The sequence below is a fragment of the Capsicum annuum genome, chromosome 1 (assembly GCF_002878395.1).
Source record: "Capsicum annuum cultivar UCD-10X-F1 chromosome 1, UCD10Xv1.1, whole genome shotgun sequence".
Lineage (NCBI taxonomy): Eukaryota > Viridiplantae > Streptophyta > Magnoliopsida > Solanales > Solanaceae > Capsicum > Capsicum annuum.
In genome coordinates this window covers 171,452,080-171,461,813 of record NC_061111.1, presented here as the reverse complement: position 1 = coordinate 171,461,813, position 9,734 = coordinate 171,452,080, and the positions used below count along the sequence as shown (strand labels likewise).

Below are 9,734 nucleotides of genomic sequence, written 5' to 3'. Positions count from 1 at the left end.
TTGTGAGATTGATTTTGTAAGTTTGTCAGTGGATGCTATAAATTATCTTGCAACCATGAGCGGCTAATTCCCTTAGCTAGGTTTGTGAAAACCCTAGCAGATTAACAAAGTAGTGGAAGTGCCAAGTCATTTTAGATAAAGATTTTTGCGTGTATTATGGTTTTCTTTGTTCTTATTGTTTTCTTAATAGGTGCACACATTGGGATCCCGCCTAATATATTAATACTCCCTTCACAAGAGAAGTAGAGATTAGGAAAAGATAATCACAACAGTAATTTAGATTTAATTACCGAAAAAAGCTTACCTGCACTATCTACTTAAGATAATTATTTTTTATCTAATAACTTGAAACTTAAAAGGTAATAGTTAATTGGGATCCAGGATAAGGGTTAGTAAGGCGACACCCTGAGACTTAAAAGGTAAAGGGTGAAATCTATTATTGAGTCCACAAGATAGTTGATGATACATATCTTATCAAATTTTATAAGCAGGGTATCATAATAGTTCAATAGTGCATGATAAATCTGTAGAGTTAAAAGTCAGAGGAATCACAAGTCTAATTTTTGTCTTAGATTGATTATAACCACAAACATCCAATTCTTCAAATCCTCCCATTTACTTTCTGTACCGCTTGGTCATTTCAACAAGTTCAAGAACGATTTTTGATATATTTCCAGTGGGATCGACCCCACATAGTTGGGTTACTATATTTTGACAAAGACCACTTTATCCTTTAATTGGAGGTGTAGTTTGGGCAGCATCAGAGCTTAAGGAAAAATCATATTCTAGTTTGGGTATTTCAACAAACCAAAAACTAATAGAAGGCCTAAGTCACCCTAAGTTTTAAGAATTTCCAATGGTATCGGAATGATGTATCCTAAATCTAGGGGCTAATCTAAATATTTGACCTATAAGGAGGGTCAACGGGACCCGCTTCTAATCTTAAAAATTCATACTAAGGCAAACACCTACCACAAACTTAGACTAAGGCCTCACAATTTTATCCTAAGGTATAAGAGCCAAAACTAACCCTAAGAAGGTATTATGATCACTTATAGGGGTGACAAGGTCGACTTCCCAAGAAAAGGCCCTAAAATAACAAACTTTGACCCATAAAATACTAAAATAACCATCCAACCATAAAACTCTACCCATCGCTAGCATAATACTATACTAATACCATAATAAAGCTCAATATAAAGGAAAAGTAATCCTATCCTACCCGAAATCCATCAAAATCTTGGTAAAGTCCACTAGATTGGAGCTTTTCCCTTTCGAAAAACCTCTGCACAATGCCACACAAAAAAACAATGGTGAATGACGACCATAAGGTCTCCAATTTACTCCTAACATCTTATGATCAATCTTCTCATTTTCTAAGCCTTCTAGGGTTTTGATGGAAGTTGGAGTTGTGCCCTCATAAATAACAGCGATGACTGCTTTATTAGTCATCGCTAAAGCAACAAGGTACCGCTAAAGCAGTTCTTATGGGTCTATACCAAATTGCTAATGCGATCAGTAATTGCTTATCGACTATTGCTAAAGTAGTAATAGGGTCAAATTAGTGACAATGAGGAGCCCAGGATTCTGCTAAAGTGGCCTATTGGTTGCTTTAGTGACCTTCACTTTAGTGATCAAATGACCACTTTAAGCTATCATAGCAGTTGATACCTGTACCAACAACTTAGTAAAATTTGTCAAGTTTCGATTGAATTCTCAAAATTCATTCAAAATCTTGTGAGTGAAAATGAACTATCTTACCACATTAAATTTGATATTTCAGAATCAACAATACCATTTAAATTTCTATCTGAGGTCATTTTTATCAAATATGGGTCCATCACCCAATGGGTCGTTTTAACCAATTTCCAACCAATAGCTCAAAATGAGTCCAAAGTCCTCGAGATCCAAACCAAAGGTTCCCTTAGCCTAAAATCAATGTTCGAAGCTAACAAAGTTTTTTAAATTGGCATACGTGACCATTTACCTATAATTTAGGCTTGATACTCAATTCTTAACAACAAAAATTTCAAAATATGGTACTAACTCTTAATACCAAATGAACTGACTGGTAACCGAATTGTCAGCTTCAACAAGTCACGAATAACTTAGGACATTTTTAAAAATCTAAATACTGAGATAATGTAGAAATGCAGAAAATATCCTAGAGGGTCATTACATAAGATGTGCCAGCCTATGTTTCTTGCACATTGGATGAAATATAAATTCAAGAAGTTGACTCATTCTTGTTATTACTCTAGAGAAATATTTTGTTACTAAGACAATGAGCCAAAGGGAAATAGGATCCCCTTGCCTTAGTCCTTCTACTTGCAATCCCCTTGCCTTAGTCCTTCTACTTGCAATGAAGCCACATCTCTCTCCATTAACCTCAGTAGTAAAGCTAGAAGTAATCACACTTACCATGATAAAATGAATAAATTTTGATGAAAACCTATACCCCCTAATATTTCCTATACAAACTCTCATTTTACCACGTCATAAGCATTCTTTAAGTCTATTTTCATTAAGCACCTAGAAGTTTTCTTCCTGTTGTAATGTTTTATGAAATCATGGCAAACTAGGACATTCTACACATGAGACCTATTTTCAATAAATGCAAACTAAGTAAAAATCGCTAGCCTAGCGAATACCCTCTTCAATCTATTACACAAAAGTCTGCAAATACACTTGTACATAATATTGAAGTAATATAGGCCAAAATTGGCCAGCGTGTTTTGATTACTCAGTCTTTGGTATAAGTGAAATCATAATTGTATTAACTTGCTTAAATAATTGACCACTACAAAAAATCATGAATATAATCACACATATCTGGACCTATTACGTCCCAAGCATCTCTAAAGAAATCATCTCCATATCCATCAGGATCAGGACTTTTATTAATATTAATGCTCTTTATTACCTTTTTTCTTATCTCATCTGAAGTGATAGGCAATAACAATTGCATTTGGTAATCAACACTCAAAACAGACCCCTACTCAATTATCTCCCTATTAGATTTTGTCCTTGAGCCACCAACATCACCAATAAAGTCTGATAATTCCTCATAATAACTGCTGAGATATGACCATGAACATGTTGTTTCTGGCCAGATCCATCCCTTAACTATATTACTAATGGTTGTAGTTTCATAATCTGAGAGAAAATACCTGGTGTTATCATCAACTAATCTTATCTGTATTGCCTTGCTTTTCTGCAGTAACACTAATTAAGCTAAATTTGAGGATTTATGGAACTCTTGCCCTAGCCTTTTATCTTCTTGTTATAGTACTTTATCCAATGGCCTAGTAAAATCCTTGAACCCTCTTTAGTTCATCTCTATCTATGTTCACCTGCCCAACCACATTATTGAAATGTTGCTTATGCAGCTGATTCAACTTACTCTTTAGGTGTTTTAAGTTTCTGCACCACTTTGAAAATGCAATAGCCTTTAATAGGAGATTCCCAAAACTCTTTCATGGTATAAGAAAAAAAATTATGTGTACTCTAATAATACTTAAGGTTGGCTTCTTCTTTTTTTCTCTTAAACAATTTTAATCCAAACTAGACAATGATCACTCACTCTCCCAGGCTGTATTAGCTCTTCATATCAGGCATATTATATATTTACTTACCACTGACAAATACCCAATCTATCTTTGAGTAGATCCTATCATCTTGCCTTTCATTCTAAGTGAACTGTGCTCCAGTACTAGGTAGTTCCTTTAGTTGATAGCCCTCTAAACAATTTAGAAAATCAGCAACCTCTACTAGAGTTACTACATTCCCCTCACTCTATCCTCTTTGTGTAGTACCGCATTGAAATCAGCTAATATATCATCCAAGGCTAAATACGTCCCTCATTAACCTGTCTCAAGTAATCCCACAATTCAAGTCCCTCTTTCTTTAAATTGTATCTATAGACAAAAATAACATCAAATGCTAGTTGCATTAGAATATATTTAACTACACATACGATTGCTTAAGCAGTATCAGACTTGTTATCCACCTCAAATCAATCTTTCCTCCACTCTAACCAAATTATTCTATCATAATGAGAGATATGGTTTCTATAATAAGACCATCCAACAAACATACTATCAGCTATACTACCAAGTTTATTATCCTTTCTTTTAGTGTCCAAGAAACACATTATTCCTAAGTTTAAATTACTATAGAATATCTTAACCTCCTTCTGCTTATAGAGGCCAATTCATAGTAACTCAACCTTTACCTCTTGGAGTAATATCCTTTCCCTCATTACCAGCTTTAGTGCTTTGGTCCTAGTATTGTGTAGTATTATCATCTAGCTGCTGAAAACTATTTGAAGTGTGCAGGTGTCATTATTTTCATGTAGTATGAGCCTTGCCTTTTACAACATGTCTAACTTCTTGTCTATTATCTATCATCTACCTTTTACCTTAATTATCCTTGGCCTTTCTTCTTTTTGCTTTGTGTTTTCCCTTTTTATTAGTTTTTTTGTACCTTTTTCTCATTTAGCTTTATTCTTTCTACGTACCTCAGCTCTATGGCCATACTTACTATATATATATATATATATATATATATATATATATATATATATCACATATAGTAGGCTTTCAAACATAAAAATTTGCTGCTTCATAATTTGTCTCTTCTTATTTCTGAAATGCACTTTGTTTGGTAAAGGTTTACTAATTTGTGCATGTATAAGAAATTTGACAAATCTTAACCCATTCTTTTGTTCAGTATTCTTATCCACCACCAAAGGCTTGCCCACATGACTGCTTATCTTACTAAGACTCTTTACACTCTAGAATTTATATTTCAAATTAGGCATTTTGATCTATATGAGCACAGAGAACAACTTTAGTCCATGTTAGGTGTTCAGGATTTCGCAATTATAGGCTTATTATTAACGAGATTAATACTACCATTCAGTGCTTTTGATTTTGCATCATTGAATTTGACTACACTACTCTATTCCCCATCATAACAGTTTTGTTGATACCAAGCTTTCCTTAATTTCTTTAAACATAACCATTCAGCATACTAAATGGTGGATGTAAACCCAACACATAACATACTATGGTGTTTCTTCAGTATTTCACTTTTGTACTGATATCATCCTTAATTTCCACTATTAATATCTCCCTCGCCTTAATATATTGAATGCAGTTCAGCTTAAAGTTTGCATTTGTTAGTTTAATGATGTGAAAGTTGTCCCAAATGAAAGTCCAACATGCATCCACCCTATTCAAAGTTTAGCTAGCTTGTGTAAAATGTCGCAGTGATTATTTGCTTGCAGCCAGTCTATTTCACATGTAAAGATTAAATACATTTTGACCTCCTTACTTTTTGACATACATAATATCTCCATTACTGCAAGTGATTTTCTTGTAATAGTATTGCCCCCTGACTAGATGTATCTCCTATAATAAGCTTCCATTGTCTTCATTATCTTAAAAAGGATAAAGTATAATTGAGCCCAATATGATTGAATGTCAAATAATCTCAATATGATTGAATGTCAAATCGTATAGATTGCATTAATTGGACCCTCCAATCATATGATAACTTCTTGGCACACCAAGATAAAAATTTTATAATGATTTTATAAATTAGTGGTTGTCATTGTAATAATTTTAATTTTTTGAAGGAAAGGAAACCTCAAGTATTTGAAAGGTAGCTCTCTATATTTAAACCTCAGCATTTTCAAGATGCCTTCTCTGACTGCCCGATTGACTCCTCCAAAAACTCTTGTTCAAGTTAACTTGAAGCCTAGAAGCATTTGATCCTTAGAAAAGACTATTTTCTGAAGTCCTTTGTAGCATTAAAGGTAAAATTTTTACATTTCATATTCTTTTTATGTTTCCCTTTATGTTGGTACTTCTCGTTAATTTAATCGATGTAATTTTTGCTAAGACTTCTTCTTAATTCTCTTGGTGTAATCTTACATTTTTGCATGGATGTAAATTGCTAGATTTATTTAGTTAGTTTGACCTTTCTTTGTATGGATCCAGCTAATCGATATACATTAATTTTATTTTCTTTGATTGTGTTTGAAGTATATATCTAATATCTTTTCTTGTTTGTATTCCATCTTTCCCCTTGACTAATAGTTTTTATTTTTCTTTTGCAAGTTTCATAATATCAAAATATTCATTGTCAGATTTATTTTATATTTTCATCATAAAAACTGAATAATGAATTCTTCTTTTTCTAATTCTAACAACTAAATCCGATCAAATACATAGAAATAAATTCAATTGAATTTCAAGAAGGATTTTCTATGAATTTATTGGTTGCCCCCACCCCCCAAAGATTCTTCTCCTTTTTTAATCATCAAATATAAAAGGTATCAAGAAAAGAGATTGGCGAACAACAGATATAACAAAATAATAATTAGTCAAATTTAACTAAATAACAGAAATAATCTACTATAGATAAAATCATCAGGATTTACATTTTGAAATTTGAAAATGCAAAAAATAGTGACACCATAGGAGAAATTATTGAGTTCAGAAGTACTTTCAGCATATGATTTATGACTGAGAAGAGGATTTTTATTTATGTGTGGTAACTGATAAGTCGGTAAACTATCTATTTTTTTATATTCTCTCTATTGATTTTTGATTTATTATGAATAATTTAATAGTCTAAATCAATGTATTAAAAGGCATTCAAGAGGAATAGAAAAAATGCACCAAGGCATCGTGGGGAGCAAAAGTATTGAAAGGCATACACTCCTCATATAGGTGTGATTTTCTCTTGGTTTGAGTAGAAATTCTTCGTTAAGGTAAGATTTTTACTTATTTGTAAAGTTGATTAATCAGTTTATCTTCTAGAAACACTAGAATGGAAAAACTATGGTGAAATTCTTGTGGTTTAGAACCCTAGGTTCATGAATTTATGAAAAAAAATTCATGGGTATACGTATTTTTATCAAGAATTGATTTTATATTGTGAATTAATTCTTCCTGGTATGAAATTATGGTTTAAAAATATGAAAGTTGATAGTTGGGGGCCTTGAATTCAATAAAGGTGGGACCTTAGCTTTAAAACTTCATTAATGGAGTTGGATTGAACTTGAAGGAACTATTTGATGACTCATTGATCCTTGGGTAAACTTTTAAACCATGAATAAGGGTAGAACTAGTGGGTTTGAATTTTCAAGGTATATGTCTGAAGAGTATTTTTTTTAATTAATCTTATGATTATTGTTTGTAATATAATTAGCCTTGGAAAACATAATGAAGAAGAAGAAAGATAATTCAATTATTTAATGCAACAGCTTGGCGTCCAGGTAGGTTATGGCTTATGAGTAGTAGATTATAGTTAGTAATCATATTCATAATATAGATTTGACGGGAGTAATAATGCTTAGGCCTGTGGGCATGGAGTTTGGATGGATAAAATATGAATTTAATGTAGTAAGGACTTCAGTATGTGTTATTATGTTAATTTATGAGTATTTGATGAGTGTTTTGTGTTTGTATGACTCCCTGATGGATTGTAATGTGAATTATGTTAATATAGATGATGATAAAGAGATTATGAGAGCTTATAATCTAATGACTCATCTTTAATACCTTAAAAGGGGTGAACTTGTTATTATGTATGCTTGAAACATGGAATATATTTGCGGAGTATAGTTATGCGGATAAATTATGATAAGAGATGGTGGTATAACTTAAGAGCCTAAAGTCAAGTTAAGTCTAGAATTACAAAAATAAGGTATTAAACGTGTATGACTAAAACTAGAGTATAAGTTTAATAGAGTTGAATGATTGGTTAATAGAGTGGGATCTTAAACCTAGTAATGAGTTGAATGTAAGGATTGCTAGATAATAGCAAAATTCTCAATTTTGGTATGAATAAAGGAAGATTCAATCAATGAATGAATTACTAGATTTTAGACTCCATTTGGTCGAACATGCACTCCTAAAATGACTACTTGAATTTAATCAATATGGCTTGATAATGCTTACTTGAATAAGCCAGAGATTGGTCCCCAAACATACTGTAATGATGAAATCAATGATTCATATCTACATGTGATTTAGTGTATTAAAGTATCATTATGGTTTACATAAATTGATTAATTTGAGTTGACCAAGTATATGGGTGGTTGTTTATTATTGCAATGAATACTTAAGGAATGTAATTGATAAATGAAATCCTAAGTGTTAATCACATATAATGAGGTTATATTATAGACTTATTGACTATACAAGTATAATTGCTTATTCTTATTGTGGTTGTGATTGTTGTGATATCGATTATTATTGTGGGATGTACAGGTATTTGGACATCCTCACAGGATTGATTGATATGATTCATTGTTTGGATCGGGTACCACTTCGGTATAGTACATGCATAAAAGATCATCCCCTACAGTTCATAACTAATGGAATATCATAAATCTCTTAGCATGTATGTACAAGGTATGTATTAGTGTGTCGGTTCCTTGAGTGGACCGACTATATGATTATTATTTTTATTATTGTTGTTTATATTGGTTTCAAGAGAGGACAAAGCTATAATGCGGTTGTTATTATGGGTTCCTTAGTGAAATAGATTATGATGTTGCTTGGTATATTTGGGATTATTGTGCGATGCAGTTACTTGTCATATATTTTGAGATTCTTGCTGTTAGAGTCATGGTTTGTTGACTTGGATATAGTTAGAGCCATGGTTTGTTGACTTGGATATTGTTAGATTTAGCGATTGTTTATGGTTTGACTTGACTAGTTGTCTCCTGACTGAAGTTGTAGAGTTATATAAAAAGGCTAAGTGTCATAAAATTGAGGTACTTATTATAATGTGCGTACATAGTTATTTATGTTACAAGGTGATGATTATTGATTTTCATTTAACAATGAGGTTAATTAAGGCATAAGTGAAATAGATTGACTTAATAACTATTGGGATTAAACAAGTGAGATTTAGGATAGATGATACTTGATGTGAAGGTGATTAATGATTAACAGGAATAAGAATGGAAACACTCATAGTTAAACAAGGGATACAAATAGCATAAGTGGATGAAGTGTTACGAATTAAATTGTTATATAAGCTGTCATATTTTTTTTCTGGTTATTTCTATATTGTGTTTACGTGATCTAACCTTGGTGGGTCAATGATACCTACCAGTATGTGTTTTTTGTATTGATACTACTTTTGCTATATTTTTCTTTGGGTATAGGTTGCAAAATCAGTTGATGTTTCACAGATAATGTGGATAGTGATCTCCAATATTTTTATTCTGCTCATTCATAGTGAAAGTTGTGTCTTATTTTTTTATTCGTTATACTAGAAGCTCTTGTGTATTTGGACTAGGTCCTTAGATGATTTTCATTCGGCATTTATATATTTGTAAAATTTGTTGTAATGAGAATTTGGTATTTTGTTGCTTATCTCAAAATTTTGGCATATCATGTTGAAAGGATGGTAAGGAATTCTCCTATCTAGGTGATTAGAGTAGGTACCATCACGATCTGATAATTTGGGTCATGAAAATCTCTCTATTCTTTACCATTTGATCAAGTCGAATATGGTAGCGAACACCTTGAGCCGGAAGGTATTGAATATGGGAAGCTTGGCCTTCTTTCATGCTAATTCCCTCTATTGTGGGTTTATTTTGAGCTTGGATTATGCCTAAATTTGGGGGAAAATAGTCCTTGAGTTTAGAGAGACGTTGCGACGATTTAAATTTTGTGATTTTGCAAGTAGTCTACATGGGAAATTTG

General features: G+C 32.2%; 1 long non-coding RNA gene across 1 annotated transcript; it reads left to right on the top strand.

Annotated features, from left to right (window-relative positions):
- Positions 1-6,657: 6,657 nt before the first annotated feature.
- Positions 6,658-9,342, top strand: LOC124888477. Its single transcript, XR_007046723.1, has 3 exons — positions 6,658-6,781; positions 8,286-8,429; positions 9,191-9,342. It is a non-coding gene; the product is annotated as an uncharacterized LOC124888477 (long non-coding RNA).
- The last annotated feature ends 392 nt before the right edge of the window (positions 9,343-9,734 follow it).